Source organism: Vigna unguiculata, chromosome 11 (assembly GCF_004118075.2).
Source record: "Vigna unguiculata cultivar IT97K-499-35 chromosome 11, ASM411807v1, whole genome shotgun sequence".
Classification (NCBI taxonomy): domain Eukaryota; kingdom Viridiplantae; phylum Streptophyta; class Magnoliopsida; order Fabales; family Fabaceae; genus Vigna; species Vigna unguiculata.
The window spans coordinates 33469713-33485122 of record NC_040289.1 but is presented as its reverse complement, the minus strand read 5'-3'; positions in this window follow the sequence as shown (position 1 = coordinate 33485122).

The window sequence follows — 15410 nt, the reverse complement described above, 5'->3', positions numbered from 1 at the left end:
AGAGACAGTTTCAATATAACTTGTATGAGATACGCTATTTTAAAGTTTAAATCAATTTATTTTATTGGTGAACCAATGAATTAATAACCACCTCTAATCCAAAATTGTAAAACAATGAGTTTTTGAGTTGTCATTCTTATATGATATTTTCACATTGGTACTTTTTTATCAGAAACATTTCAAGTCACGAGTACTTATATAGTTAATCACATCAATCTTTGGTTCTGATATCACTCTTGGGTCTTTTTTAGAAATGATCATTAGGTTTATGGGTCTTCATCCTTATATGGTATCCTTCACATTGGTACTTTTCCTTCAAGCGGAAGCATTTCAAGTCACGAGCTCAACCCATAAATAAGCGATTGATACCACCTCTAATCCAAAACCTTAAGGTAATGAGTTTATGAGTTTTCATTTTTATATGGTGATCAACTTTTTTATTTTTACTCAATGTGAGACTTAGACTTACACTTGGATTCCCAACACTTAAGAAGAAAAATCAAAATCTTATTATGTTAAGATTTTGGATTGAAAGTGATGTCAATTACTTATATAAATTAAACATTTTTTATTGGTATTGTATTTTCTAAGTGAATTTTTTGAAAGACTCGTATAATAATTCGACATGTATTTAATAAATTAAATTAGATTATATATTTTTGTAAATAATACTATATATATAATATTTAATGTTTTCATACTAATAATAATAATTAAACATGAAGTCAATAATGATATACCAATGTTTTCATACTAATAACGTTTGACTCTCTAGGTAATATGTGACATGTACATTCCAACAACATATATAAAGAGAGGGGTTGCGTATGACTATGTATGAAGACACTTGGCAAATATTCCGTTTTACAAAATTCAAATCTATAGCTATGAAGAAACGTACAAAAAAAAAAGGGAAATTTGTACGTAATTTGTATTTTAAAGGCAAACGGAAGAAGTTATTAGTGATTAGGTGTGTGGAAGCAATTAAATGATTTTTACCGACAAAATGCTCACTCATGCATATCTTTATGCTTACCTCTCATTTTATAACTCCTTTTTGTTTATGATCCAACCATATCGTCACTCTCATCTTCTATCATTATCATCATTCCTATCTTTTTCTTTTCTTTTCCACTATTTCAATCTTTATTTTTAACTTTTTCTTCCATTTTTATATTCTTTCAGTATCTCACTTTCATCGATAAATAAGGTTCTACGTTCTTCCCCAGATTACATAAACGTGTAAAAAGCTAATTAAAAAATTACATGTATGTATACAAGAGATTTAAATAAGTTTTAAGTATTTCGTCAATTTAAGTATTAAAATAATTTATATATTAATGTTATGAGGTGGAGTTTAAATTTAAATCAATTTCACAAATTTATAAAGTGAGAATTATACTATCTATATATTATATTGTGAATTAATTTTATTTTTAGTCAATGTAAAACTTCTAACGATTAATTTATACTTATATAAAAAAATTGGATGGGATGAAGGTCTCACGGTTCAAGATCCGTAATTGTTCACATATTAAGAAATTCTATAACTAATTTAAAGTACTAATATGATTAATTTAGGAAGACAAGTGAGATTTATAATAAGATCACTAAAATAATTACGAAGTTTCGCATCTTTTAAAACTTAAGTGAAATAACATATTTAAGTTAACGAAAATAATAATATAATAGAGATTTAATTAGAAAATATAAAAAATTTAATTACTTGATCAATCAATATTTTTAATCAAAAATCAATTAAAATTATATAAATTATGAGAGAGATAAAACTTAATTAAAAAATACAATAACATATATATAAATAAAATAGAGACTAATTAAAAAGTTGGTGCAAGACTAAATTAGCAAAATGTTAAAGGATTAAAGTAACTTTTACAAAAAGTGGAGAGACTAAAAAAGAAAAACTAAATATAAGGATGTCATGTCTCATGTACACGTGATAATCCACATAAGTTGTCATCAGTTTGATATAATTTGGATTTTGGATTCTTTAATGAATTTTATTTTGTTGATCCTTTACTGTGTTGATTTTCATATTTTAAAATATTTTAAAATATATTTAAAATATTAATACAATGTATTTTTAATATTCAACAAATAATAATATAAAAAAATTAATTAATAACGAATCTAAACTCACTTTAATAAAACTAAAAATATTAGCAGAACAAAATATTTAAAAACTAAGATCAGTAAAACATTAAAAATAAAACAATTCCAGAAATTCAGGATTAAAAGCATACATAAACATCACAGTAATTCTCACTAATCAAAAATTTCACCACATGAGATTTGTCTCATGGATGTGCATGTATGTATGCAGTTGACGACAGATAATAGAGAAGAGAATAAACAAGAGAGAATAGAGAATGAGAGAATAGGGAGCAACTCATCTGTGTCTTATTATTGATAGGAAGAGTCCTATTTATAGATACAATATGTAATCCATAAAGGAAACAAATCAACTTAGTTAATACAAATATCTATCATAAAGAGTAATGAATCATATGAGTAAATGTATCAAATCAATGGACAATCATTAATTCATAACACTCCCCCTTGAGTGTCCATTGATAAAGAATGTGCCTCGTTAAAACCTTACTAGGAAAAACCCTTTGGGATAAAAAAACCTAGTGAAGGAAAAAGAGTACAACATTCTGTATTCTTTAATACAATATTGTTTATCACATATTCTATTTCTCCCCCTCATGTAAACTTACATCATTAAGGTGACAGAGTCCGAATTTGTGAGTCATTTGCTCAAAAGTTTTTCTTGGCAAAAACTTTACAAATAGACTTGTCATATTTTCAGATGAACGAATTTTTGGATATCTATATCATCCTTTCAATTGAACAATATACTATTGTCTTCATATATGGTTGTTGATTCCATCTTTCTCGGGGATAGTCACAAGTTTCTTGCACATGTTAAATTATAAACCTTAACCAAACATATTCACAACTTTCCTCGTAATTTTGTATGATTAGACGATGTTGCTACTATGGTTTGTTTCATATACCTTAATGAAACCATTGTGCTACCACATTTGAACAAACATCTTGTTTGTGATCAACCATTGTGACATTGTAAGAATATGTAAAATAACATGCATATCCATAACCCATTGGTCTGAATTTGAATCATTTGGATAGAATATATTCGTAGTACCCTTAAAGTAACGAAGTATATGTTTTACTCCAAACCATTTTCTTCTTGTAGTTGAAGAACTATATCTTGCTTAACAAATTTATAGCAAATGCAATATTAGATCGAGTATAATTCGCATGATACATTAGTGTTTCTATGACACTAAGATATGGTGCTTCTAGACCAAAAAGATTTTCATCATTTTCTTGAGGTCTAAGAAGAGTCTTTATCAACATCTAACGACCTCACAACTATTGGAGTGCATAATGAACATGACTTGTCCATTTAGAACATTTTAAGCACCTTAATCATATAAGCCTCTTGACGTATAAAAATACTTTTATTTAAATACTCAATTTCTAATTTCAAACAAGATTTTGCCCTTCAAAGATCATTCATCTCAAATTCTTTCAATTGCCTTGTGAGCTTATTAGTAGTTTCAACGACGTTTATGTCATCTACATAAACAATAATTATGGCAAATTCATTATTTGGATCTTTTCATATAAATACAAGACCAAATAGGATCATTTTTTATATCCTTCTTTTAATAAGTACTTAATAAGACGGTTATGCCACACACGTCTTGATTTCTTTAATCAATAAAAAAGCATGTTCAATTTTATTGAATAACCCTCTTAAGAATTTGTCTTGTTGGGCAAATAAAATCTTTCAGGGATTTTCATATAAATATGATTCTCAAAAGAATCGTACGAATAGGTTGTAACATCATCCATTAGATGTAAATGCAAACCTTGTTGTGCAACTAGGATAATCGAATATTACAATGTTGTTGCATCCAATACTAGTGAATATGTTTTTTCACAAATCAATACAAGGTTTTGTGAACAACCTTGAGCAACCAATTGTGCTTTGTATCTAACAATTTCATCATTCTTAATTTGATTTTTGCGCAAAAATTCATATGTACCCAACGGGTTTCATAACTTCAGGTGTGCGAATTATATGTTCAAAAACCTTTCGTTTAGCAAACAAATATAATTATGCTTCTTTGCATATTTTCATTTTGGCCAATCTTTTCTTTGCCGACAATCTTCAATGATCATTGCTTATTGATCCTCATTGTCATTCATAGCATTCATCGCTATGTTATAAGTAAAAGTTTCGTCAATGTTAACTTTATTTTGGTTCCATATTATATGATTCATGACATAATTTATTGAGATCTCATCATTTTCAACCATTTCAGGTACCTGAGGTTCTTCTGGAATCGAACCATTAATTATGTCAAATGAATCTTTTGGGATTTCAACCTTTTCGATTAGGTTATTTTGCATATTAGCCCCCTTTCTCATTCAAGAGTTATCTTTTAGAACCAATAGGTCTACCACGCTTCAAACGTGTTCACATGAGTTTTTCAACCCTTTTATTTCGCATCATAATAACTGATCATGTCAAACAAGGCGATCATTTTGATTTGTAAACTTCTGGTTTACCATAACATGCATTTAAATTGTACTAATAAACTTGTAGTACAAACTATAAGAGAATGTTGATAATTTCTCCAATACACTTTCTTTTTCAACTCAATCATAGAGATATAAAGATATTTCATATCTTTTTCATTGTTTGTCTCAATATAATATCCATTTAGACAAATATCATTGAAACTTAATAAGTTTCTATTCAACTTCTTGGTAGAAGTATAGTAGCTCTTCTAGAGTCTTCAAATATATTTGTAGTACTATAAATAATACTAACATCGATGTCTCACATTATCAAACAAGAAAAAAAAATTATTACTCTTGAGAATTGTATAAGTTGTTGCACTATTAATAAGACACCATCTTTTGGTACTAGTGCAAACATTCGTTTTTCATATAAATGTAAATATCAATATGAGATTTTTTTTTTTAACATTCTCATAATCAATTAGGTGATCAATGCTTTCATTTGCTTTAGCAAAGAAAATAACAATATCAAGATGAGTAGCATCCATATGGTCATAATCAGAATCACCATCTTCATAAGCAAAGTGTGTTTCTATGTTCTTCTCATTATTTGTAAGATGCTCTGGTGTACAATAAGTACAACTCAAATGGCCTTTACCACCATAATGATAATATATACTTTCATCTTTTTGTCAGCATTTTCACATTTTCCTTTACCCTTTTTCACATTATTGTGTCACTTCTGATGACAAAATGTGTCTTTGAAATTTTCTTTATAACCATGTCCATAATCAAGATCACGATCACGATCATGAAAATATAAATCAAATGTTGCGGCATTCACTTCTGGGAATGGAGCAAAACCAATTTGGACAGGTTTCTTGATTTTCTATCAAAAGCTCATTGCTTTGTTCAGCCATACAAAGGCATGAAATAATGAAATAAATTCATAATATTTATTGCTGCATTCACTTCTGGGAATGAAGCATATTAGGCGGATCTCATGATTTTTCATCAAAAGCTTTATTGCTTTATCCAGCCAGCCATACATAGGCATGAAATAAATTCACAATATTTGTGAAATCTCTTTTCACAATATTTTTATCATGAGCAAATTAGTTGCTTAGATGCTTTATTTCTTTATTTAATGGTATCCCAATATCCATTGCATCTAAATATATTTCAACATTTAAAATCCAATAGTAGGAATTCTTCCTTGTAATATCAAGGGTCACAAATCCAAATTTTGCAACGTTTCGCGTGTTTAGAATTAACACATAAAATAATAATATTAATAATAATAATAATCAAAATAATAATAATAATCACCATCATAATAAAAATAAAAATAATAAGACGGAGATGAAAATTAATAAAGTTAAACAATTCTTATCGCAAGAGGAAGAATATAAGGTAAATTATAATTTGAGAAAAGATTAGAAAGAGCATGGATTGAGACACGCAGAACACTGACATTATAGAGGAAAAGCTTCCGCTAGTCCTCAATTGGTTGGAGCATCGTGCTGATAACGTGTTATGAAATAAAGTGAATAACATAGAGAATGACGACAGATAATAGAGAAGAGAATAAACAAGAGAGAATAGAGAATGAGAGAATAGGGAGCAACTCATCTGTGTCTTATTATTGATAGGAAGAGTCCTATTTATAGATACAATATGTAATCCATAAAGGAAACAAATCAACTTAGTTAATACAAATATCTATCATAAAGAGTAATGAATCATATGAGTAAATGTATCAAATCAATGGACAATCATTAATTCATAACAGATTAAAAGCATACATAAACATCACAGTAATTCTCATTAATCAAAAATTTCACCACATGAGATTTGTCTCATGGATGTGCATGTATGTATGCAGTTGCAATTGTTCAAAGAAAAGCCATTTAGTCATCAAATCTGCATTAATGTGGTCAACATCAATCGTTGGTTAGGGTTGTATATTATTCATGAACTCGTGTTATTTTTTAATCTCTTTTTTTATATTTTCAAATCTTTGACTATTTTAGAATTTAAAATTTTTTTATATTATGAAACATTTTTTTGTAATGATGAAAGAAGAATTAGCATTTCAAATTATACTTTTATATACAATGGAGTAGTTAATAGGATAAATTACCTTAATTTTGATGTGCATTTCCAACAAATTATTACTACTATTTTAGTTATCCATTTATTGATGGATTTTAAAAATTGAATTATTGACAAATTTATAAACAAATTTTGAAAACTTGAATTATTAAACGATTAACCGGTAAGTTTTAAAAAAAATCAATTATTAACAAATTTATTGATAAATCTTTTAAAAAAATTTATTCCTAATAAATTTATCAACGAATTTTTGACAAACATAGTTAAAATCTAAAACAAGAACTTTAGCAACTTATATATCATTGAGTAATAAAAATTATAAATTATCGATAAATTTACCGATAAATCTATTTTGGACAGATATTTTATCAATAATAAAAAAATTAATTTACCGAATTTTTCAAAAAAAATTTATCTAACAGTTTTTACTAACAAATACTTTTATTAATAATTTAAAATTTAAAATTTAGTAATAAAATTTGTCAACAATATCTATTTTACCGATAAATTTGTTTTATTTATAAAATTCTGTCATTAATTTAACTTTTTCTCATAGTGGTGGAAAGTGTATTTAAAGTTTCACTCCTTATTTTTAAATAATTTATTTTAGAGAGGTTATTATTTTATTAGATCATTAAGCCTGGTGACATTCTTAGTTTTGAAGAGATGGAACTTGATATTTTCATTTTTTTTTATACCCAATTTTTACCTACATTCGTTTGTTAAAATAATAATAATAAATATAAATAAAATTTTATAATAAATAATAATTTATAGGATTGTAATTTTAATATAAAAGAAAAATAACAACGTCAAACTATCATCACTTGACTTGAATATAATTATGTATGTCATTCAGGCTTTTTCTAATAGGATTCTTATTCTTGGAGTTTTTGGATGGATCAAATATGCAAATTAATATGAAATTAAAGTTCTGTACACATTCATAGAGAATGCAATCGATGTGTGGATAATTTAATTAATTTTAAGATTTTTAATAATCAGGATTTTACTTGGTTTAATATTTTGACAATGGTATCTTAACCTTTAAATATATATGAGATTTCAACGAAACAAAATATACAATTCGTTGTTGGTCAGTAAACACTTGCAAGAATAATCTCATTTTAATTTTATTATTAGTTATCATTGAAAGTTTCACATCGATTAGAGATAAAATCAATTTACAATATATAAGTGATTGCAATCTTCATTTTACAAATCGATTTTGTGAGATTGGGTTAGATTTAAAGTTTACTTTTAACATAATATTAAAATTAAATTAAAGACTATCCTAATAAACTTTCTTAAATATTTTATTCAACCGATATCGTAAAAAGAAAACAAATTGGTTATACGTAGGTGCAGGGGTGTGTTATTAAAGTTATTATTACTGTTATGAGTGTGTGAAGATTCTGACAAGGAAGTGTTGGATGAATACGCATACTAGGCACGGTAATAGGTTACCTTGATACCTCTCTTTTCTTTGTTTCTTTCTTTTTGTTGTTGTTTTTTTTCCTTTATGTTTTTGTGGCTATGTTCTAGTGACACTCCCGTGACACCACCACCTTTTGAATCATTTTCTCACCTTTTTCCAAATTTAGTTTATTTGAAGGGTAGTGATAGTGGAGGACAAGCTTTTTCAAGATTATGATATATCCAAATTTTTACCTTTTTATTTTCCTTTTTCTTCTTCATCTTCTTCTTCTTCTTATCATCATCTTCTTAACCCTCCTCATGCACCTTTCCTTTCTCCAAAGATTATAAGTGCCAAAATATCTCACTTTTTCTTTCATTCTTTGCCCAAGAATCATGAAAGAGGTTTTTCATTACCAAGTCATGAACCCCCAACACAGTCATTTCAACTTTATTTACCTAACTCCTCCACTAATGCCAAAAAGAAACAATTTTTAAGAGTTTTTACCTAATCTCTCTACCGGCCAACTAATTAGCAAAGAGATAAAAATATATATACATAATCAATTTTTGCTTTGTAATTATTCTCATAATGTTTTAGGAATCCTCATTTTCTTAATATGTTTGCAGAAGATTAGATGTAAGGAAATTATTACAATCATGAAATGGTACGTTTATGGGGTTTAAGAAAATAATAAAAATTTATGTGGTGAGTTTTATAATGTTGTGATGTGAAATATGTAATATTGATCCTTATTTATGTGACTATTGACATCATAAAATTTATGATGATGTGAGTGGTGTAAACTTGTTTTAATTTAATCAGTAATGATGTCAACTATAAATTAGGTGTGGCTTTGTTCCATTTTAAGTAGTAGTTACAATAAATATTCAGAAAAAAAAATGTCTTGATATCCATAATAATTTTACTTTATTTTAATAAGATTTATCTTGTATAATATAATTATAATATCTTAAAAATAAATAAAAATTATCTATATTAAATGTAGAAACAATTGGAAACCAAAGTAGAATAATTTATAAACAAATGTTGACGTTTTATCCCTCCAATCCATTAAAAAGTTATAGTTTTATCACCTTATTCAACCATTTAATTCTATTACAACATGCATATGTACATATTACAAAACGCGAATATGTATGTATCTAAAATAAAAGATATAAAAGCAAAATATTTTGAATTATCTACAAATATTTTTCTAGCTTCTGAACTTGTAGAATCATATGATTCTTAGTTAAAAAGTGGTGATATAAGGATGACAATTACAAACAAAAGTTAAAGTGTGAGCTAACTATTTGATTAATCATAATCGACATATGATTATACACAAAGTAGTATTAAGTTTGAACAAAGATATCACAATATATAGTATGTCCGGAAGTATTATGCCACTATGATATATACTTTTTCTTAATTATACAGTAACATCCATACTTTTTCTTAATTATATAGTAACATCCGGTGACGGATCTTGATCAAAAAGTTTGAACGGACCAAAATAATATATCCAAAATTTATATACTTAATTAGTCATTAATATAACAAAAGTATATGTAATTGAGTATTGAATTTTTCCTTAGAAAAATGATAGTTTTTAAGTTGTATTTGATATAAAATATATTTTTCTAATTTTATCTCTTTTATTTATTCACTTATTGGACACTTCCATATTTAAGAACGTTTTATTGATATAAGTTCCAAATCATCTATTTCACTTATTGGATAACATTTTCTGGTTAAGATTCAAAGAATTAGTATAAAATTATAACCTATAATTTTTGAATCTTAAGAAATTATTCTTCTAATTCAACCATTGGATAGTATCATGTTTGCAAATATGTAAAGAAGTAAATATGTATTATTTTTATCTTTTCATGGATATCTCCCTCTTTACTCACTTTTAAAAAATGAATATTATTTTATTTTTCATCAATATTATTAAAAAAAGTTTAAGACTAAAAATAATTTAACAAAATTTAATCAAAAATTGAGAAATGTAATTATTAAAAAATATTATATGATAATCAAGCAAAATGTAAGGAATGGTTATGAAAAAACATATCATATATAACTTTTCCTTCTATATAAATAAAAATATAAATATACAAAAAACCAATCACATGAAAAAAATACTAATTATTAAACTAATATTTTACTATCAACAAATAAAAGAGAATTATCTTTTTATCTTACAATAATGAAAGAGAAAAATGAGAGTAGAATGAATTTATGTCTAACTTCCTTTAAAAAACACAAAAGAAAACATGCAAAAATAAAAGATGAATAAAATATTGAAAAACTTAAAACATAATGAGAGATAACATACAAAGTATATCAATAAGTTTTTTTTTTCTTTATTATATTTAATTTTATATTTTATTATTTATTAACATTAACTATTATACTTTATAAAATAATAAAAATCTATCTAATTTAATTTCCACATCAATACAATATTATATATATATATATATATATATATATATATATATATTTTAAATTATAATAATATATTTAAAAAAAATTAAAAAAATTTGGGGGATATACTTTAAAAAAATTAAAAAATTTTGGGGGATCATGGTCCCTAAAGACACACTAAAATTTGTCATTGTCGGTAGGAGTATAAAATATAAAATGTATTTCACATAACAAATATATAATAATAATATTTATCTTATTTATTTATTATTAACTTAATAAACTTGTGTTATTTATTTATTATTAAATTATGTTACCCATGAATTTCTCAACGTATTTAAAAAAATCAATCATAAACAAATTCAAAAACAAAAATATTACAGACGAATTTAACAACGAAATGACCATGAATTAAAACATGAAATTTGACACTTATTTCACCAATAAAATTTGTGAAACATTACAAATTATCAATGAATTTTATTACACACTTTTTTATAACTTATTTTCTTTAATGTAATTTCCCTAATACAAATGAATACAATAATATTAAGAAAGAAACTTAAGTGCAAATAAGATTTTAAGTAATATATAATAGAGATTATTAAAATTTTGAATTGAAAGTATTAAGAAGTGTAACTTAAATTTAACTTAACTCAACGAAATCAATTTGTCCGGTAAAGTTTGGATTCACTCATATATTATAAAATTATTTTATATCTAATTGACATGAATCTTATATTTAATTGACATCAAAACATATACATTTTGAGTATGAAACTAGATATTTATGAGTAGTTTAATAACGGGTGACATGATAGATCCAATAAACAATAAGTTTCGTTATTATATACTTTAGCGACTATAATACTATATTAAAAAATGAACTTTAGCCTACCTCAACATTATAAAATTAACATGTAAAATGAAGTTTATATTCACTTATATATTGTAACTTTGTCTTATGTCTGATCGATGTGAAATCTTAAAAAAAAAATATTATAATTTCTTATCTATATTTGTTTATGATCTATTGGTATTAAATCTCTTCATTATTATTATACCTAAGAATGAATCCAAACCAATAAAAGAATGTGTCAATGTAAAAGGGAAGAAATAATGTTTATGCAAGACTTGTGAGTATTAGAACGTAGCCCATAGAACTGAGTCCACGCGCACAATCATCCCTAAACGTTTTCTTCTTCTTCGAGTCACCAAGCACATCATTAACATTCATTCTTAGCTTGTTAAGCCGAAATTATTGAATTCCAAATATTTGAATTACTCACACAAAAACACTCACATTCTAGAAATCGAAAACGAAGAAGAAGCCTTGTTGTTTCGTGACAGTTGATTCAAGTGTGTAAGGTATTGTTGGTTTGTTCAAAATAGTTGTCCGCAATCAAAGGGTAGAACATAGTCTTATAATGGAGGAGATAGAAACAAAGTGTGTAGCCTCGACTAAAAAATCTTCAAACTTTTCTTCTTCAACCACGTAATGATTATCGACAGAGTTTTCAACCTAATCTTCCACAGATTAATTACTACAATTAACACACACATCTTTCTTCAGCTAATTAAAGTTAACCCTAAAGTCACACCCATCACTATATTTTTGTGTTTGAATCATTCCTCTCTCTTTTTTTTTTATCATAAAGGAACGTTTGGTTTAAGTTGTTCTCCATCATTTCTGAGAATATGTTTCATTTGTACTGTGTTCTTATGAGATTTTCGATAAATTTTATATCTAATTTAAGTTCACAAAACTGATTTGTATAGTGAAGTTTGCACTCATTTTTATATTATGAAATTGTTTTATATTTAGTCAATGTGAAACTTCTAACGTATTTAGTCTATCGATAAAAATATAACTTCTAAAAACATTATTATGTCATGAACCAAGTGATCCTCCTTCTTTGTCCCTTCGTACAATTAGGTTTAAATGAAAAAGTTCATACTAGCTAGGTCATATAGCTATGAAATATACATACTTTTTTATTCTCTTACGAATTTTATTAAACCTTTTTTTTAATATTTTATTAAGGCATTAAGTACAAGCAACAATACAATATATGTGTTATAAAAAATATCTGATGCAACAATATCTACCAAAGACAATTTGTCTTGCATACATGGTATTGAATTTTACCGAGTCTCTTGATTCATTTTGAAATTCTTCGACTTTATAGATCAACAAATAGTTTATCAAAACTTTATGTAAAAAAATAGTAATATTATAAACCTATCTTTATCATGGTTTTTTCAGAACTTTGAATTGGAATGACAATTTTCTCGGGAAAGGGAAATATGAAAACAAAAGTTGCTACTCGTTGTGAAGAAATAACTCTTTAAATTAAAATTTTAAGGTTCAATTATGATTATAAAGTTACTTTTATAATTCTTTTGCAATATTATTATAAAAAAGTGGGTTCAAGTTTCACTTATGAGATTTTTAACCTATTCCTCGTTCCAGACATGTATCAAGAATTTAAATATGAGTTATTTTTCTATCACAACCATTAGTCTTACATTGTTTAGAAATTGAGACTTAATATAATTTAAATATTTTCTTTTCTTTTTATCTACTGAAACATCTTTTAAGGACAAAATCGTTACGAAACACATATTCTAAAGCGAATAATAATTTAGATATAGAAAGATTGACCCAAGAATAATACGTGAAACAAAAACTTAAAAGTATTAAGTATTAAGATTTTATATTAAAAGTGATATAGAATATTTTTTACATAGTTTCGTATTTCATTTGTGACAAACATTCCTGTCCTACATTGGTGATAAATTTTCCATCTTTATGACTAATTGACAACACAATAAACTTAAACCTTATTTATTTGTTTAACATTTCGATAGGTGTGAATTTATTTTATTTTTTTAATTTTATACCAAAAGTCCAAAGAGTTATTAATGTAAGTTAAAATACGTATTGGTTGGTATAACATTTTGTGTTTGAAATGTAGTTAAGGTTATATTAATGTGAAAAGTTAAAATGTTGGATGGTAGTGGAAGTTGACATCATAACCTTACATCATTGGTGGTAGGTCAGGACTTAAATTAATTAGTGGCATACTTTTATTAAATTCCAAAATTATAATAACAAAAAGCAAATTATTCACTTAGATTGGGAGCAGTTTCTACGTTACAGACCTTGACTCAACTATCATCAACATATGGCAGTTTCGAGCCGTTGGGATAGTGAATGGGAGAATACCAACCAGAGAACGAATAATTTCAATGGAAAGACCACAACTTTACAAATTAATCAAACCCTCTATTTTATTTTCTTCTTCAGATATATGAATCGGATATATATTTTTTTATTGTAAGTGAAGAAATTGAATAAGAATATGAATAGGAAAACATAAATTTAAGAATGAATTATCGGAGATTCTACATCAACAAAATTAATATAAGTAGGTGCAATTCTTATTTTAAAAGTCAGTTTCATAGGATTTAGTTAGATTTAAAATTTATTTTTTAACATAATATCAGAATTATGAGTTAAAGTCTATTTTAGAGATATTTATTGTTTGTTGGACTTACCGTGTTACTCATTATCGGATCACCCCACCCATGTCCAATCACACGTTTAAGACGTATATATTTCAGTCTGAGAGAAGTGTATAATGGAGATTCTACATAGACTATAGATAAGATAAATTCATAGTATACAAGTGAGTACAATTTTAACCTTACAAACCAATTTAATAAAATTAAGTTAAATGTAAATTATTCAAATTTTAGGTGAAACTTTTAATTTTCTAAACTTAAGTAACGGAATTACATTTTATAAATTTAATTTATCTAAACAAAATATATTTTAGTATAAAACAATTTTCAGTTTTGTTTCTGGAAAATGATTTTTAAAAAAAAAAAGAATCTTCTAAACATAGTATTAAAGTATTTATTAATTAGTGTCACTACCTTGAATTTTGATTCCACGTTTTGGTCATTCTCCAAATCACAAAACTTGATGACTTCAAAACCTTCATCATTGCTATATGAACCTTTCAAGTAACTACCGTTTTGAGAAAAAAACGAAAATGAAAGAAAAGTGAAATGATTTATAACTTAGTGTGAAATGGGAAGTGTCTTGAACTGCTTCACCAACCCAATCACTTTCTCTTTACGCGGAAATTTTCCAAAGTCATCGCATAATTTTATGTAACCCTTTTCCCTATCAAAATGCTAATGCACAAAACACTCAATTTAAGGACTTAATCACATTTTATATCTCTCAGATTAATTAAAAAAACAAATAAAAATGTTTAGAAACTAAAAATAAAATACAAATGTACTTAAAAAAATATTAATAAATCAAATGGCTTGGATTCATAGGGGAAAAAAGTTATATGTGTGGAGCACATACACTGAGATTAGTGAAGACGCGTTCAAATTCTCATTTTCAATTTTTTGTGTGCTCATAATTCAACTTGTATAATGGTCAAGACAAAAATAGGGTTCATAGTTTGTCAAATGGTATGTGACCAAACCTTTCTATAGCTTTTGACCGATAGACTTTGTATGAGAATTTGTAAATTAGGTTAAACGACTTAAATTCCTTTTGGTTTTTGAAACTGAAAATTGTAACAATTTATATATTTTTCACTAAGAAAAAAAGTGGAGCACAAGAATGTCATACGTTTGTTGAACATAAAGTGCTTATGTGATTGGTTGGAAAACTTCTTAACACAAATTGTTGGAAATTGGAGGATTAGAGAAGTGACAAGTGATATATGTGACACATTTCATTTGACATAGTTAATTTATAGGATATAAGTAGGATATAAATAGGGTAATTTTTATTTTATTAATCAATTTTATGAAGATAAGTTATAAT